The sequence below is a fragment of the Octopus bimaculoides genome, chromosome 3, assembly GCF_001194135.2.
Source record: "Octopus bimaculoides isolate UCB-OBI-ISO-001 chromosome 3, ASM119413v2, whole genome shotgun sequence".
NCBI classification, from domain to species: Eukaryota; Metazoa; Mollusca; class Cephalopoda; order Octopoda; family Octopodidae; genus Octopus; species Octopus bimaculoides.
The window spans coordinates 112,024,615-112,027,120 of record NC_068983.1 but is presented as its reverse complement, the minus strand read 5'-3'; positions in this window follow the sequence as shown (position 1 = coordinate 112,027,120).

The window sequence follows — 2,506 nt, the reverse complement described above, 5'->3', positions numbered from 1 at the left end:
GGTGGAGGTGCATTAATAATTCTGCCAGCTCCAATAACAAGTGCAGACAATATTCAAGTATTTTGATGGCTTTTTCCCCTTTGTTTACGAACAGTCTAGTTAATCGGAAATGTCAGAACTAACAGGGATTAATACCATATACACCGCCACAAAAGTAACTGTATTCAACAGAATAGACGTCAGTGATTGCTTGAAATTATCGAAATAAGACAATTTTTAACATGAAATAACTTCGAATACAACATTTTTTATCTGTTCTATAACACAAATATACAAGTATACGAAGTTTGAAAGTGTTTCGGTACCAAAAACACTACAAAATACATAAATGAAAAATGTTGCCCGTCAAACCAAAAGGATCCCTAAGTTCCAGGGATCTAAACACACAAACACTGGTTGCCAAATGGTGATAGTGGTGGGAAACAGAGAGAGAGAGAGAGAGAGAGAGAGAGAGAGAGAGAAAGACACACACACAAACACACACTCACGCACATGCGTATGTGTGCACACAAACACACACACACACAATGGGCTTCTTTCAGCTTCTGTCTACCAAATCCATTCACTAGGCTTTGGTCCGCCCAATGCTATAGTAGAAGATACTTGCCCAAAGTGCCATGCAGTGGGACTGAAACCGAAACCATGTGGTTGGAAAGCAGGCTACTTACCACACAGCTGGTGTATTGTTTTATTAATGCTTCTCTTGACTCGCTGGTGAGGAGTAATGTTTTCAGGATAATTCTGTGGAGGCATCTAAGTGTTTGCCAATGATTGTTCAAGTGGAAGGAGCTTTAATTAAAGTACTTTGGCATGATAACAATCTGTGCTCCTCGTACATAGAGATGACCTTTACTCTGAGTACTTTTATTTAATAATTTATTTGGAATATGAGAGTATTTTTAAAATGTCCTACTTTATGTTTGTTGTGATTTATAGTGGGGGTAATTAAGGGGCCTAATATATTACTTTCTGCTAATAGGTGCAAGGTCTGAAATTTTGGAGGAAGGATGTAAGTTGATTACGTCAACCCCAGTGCCAAAAGGATGAAAGGCAAAGTCAACCTCGGTGGAATTTGAACACAGAACATAAAGACAGATGAAATGCTGCTAAGCATTTTTCCCTGTGTGCAAACAATTCTGCTACCTTTGTGAGACCTAATATATTCTTTCCTACTCTAGGCACAAGGCCTGAAATTTTGGGGGAGGGGACCAGTCGATTGGATCAACCCCAGTACACAACTGGAACTTAATTTGTTGACCCTGAAAGGATGAAAGGCAAAGTCGACCTCAGCGGAATTTGAACTCTGCCTGGCATGTTAATGTTTTTGCCAGCACCCTGCCATTTGTGACCTAATATATTGTTTATACAAAAATAGTGTTGTTTCTTTCTCACAAGTATTTGTAGCACTTGTGACCGCTTAGTGATCTGTACCCAGTTTTTCTTTCTGCAATATTTTTCATGTGTGTTATGAATGATTTAGAGTTATTCAATATAATTCCTAGTATTCTTGTCTTCTGTGTATGGATATGCTTACATTAATTAGTGTGATGGCTGGTTGTAGGTTGTATGTAATGTTTTTTGCTTGACTAAGAGAGTGATGGCTGATTTAGTAAGCACTTCTTTTTGTCTATTTCTTTGCAACCAGCTTTCTAGAAAATGGATGCAGGGTTGATGTAAGTATGAAGTAGTGTTTTAAAACAGTGATTTTAATGGCTTGTGTATATTGAGATATATGCAGGGTTTTGTGGTTGTGAGATTGGGTCATTTAGGTATAAGTATAAAAAAGACTAAGTGAAAGAATGGAACCTTATGATTTCTCTCTCTCTCTCTCTCTCTCTCTCTCTCTAAACATATATACATACACACACCCCACACACACACACATATATCAGTTAGTTGTCCATAAGTCAGATAAAAAGCACATTCAAAAAGAAGTTCTGAGAAGTTATATTTTATGTAGCCTAGAGGTGTATCCTTGAATATGGTATACAGCCAGCCAGAGAGGTGCAACATTACATCAATAGCCACCTATACATAGCAATTAAAAGATGAAGGAATACCATACAAGATTAAATGAAAGCTGCTAGAACAAACTGAGTCATACCTCATCAAAAGCAGATGGTGCAAACTTTGCTCAGCTGAGAGGACAATAATCATGTAAAAACTTACATGATCTATATACCTTCTTGAATTCAAAAAGTGAAATCTTTTGTTGAGGCCCTTATGACAAAAAATTCCTTTTGGAAATGTGGTCTTCCACATTTATAGACTAGTAAACAAAAACTGCACACAAACTGAACTATTTCAGACACAACTGGAATCGTTCAAGGGGAAGTAACCCAATGAGTTTATAGCCAGCATGTCTTATTTCACATATATTGCCAAGTGCAATAGTAGAAGGGAAAGCATTGATAACTTTCTGACTGGTTATATGCTATAACCAAGGATATACAACTTCAGCTACATAATGTGTGTGTGTGTGTGTGTGTGTGTGTGCGTGTGTGTG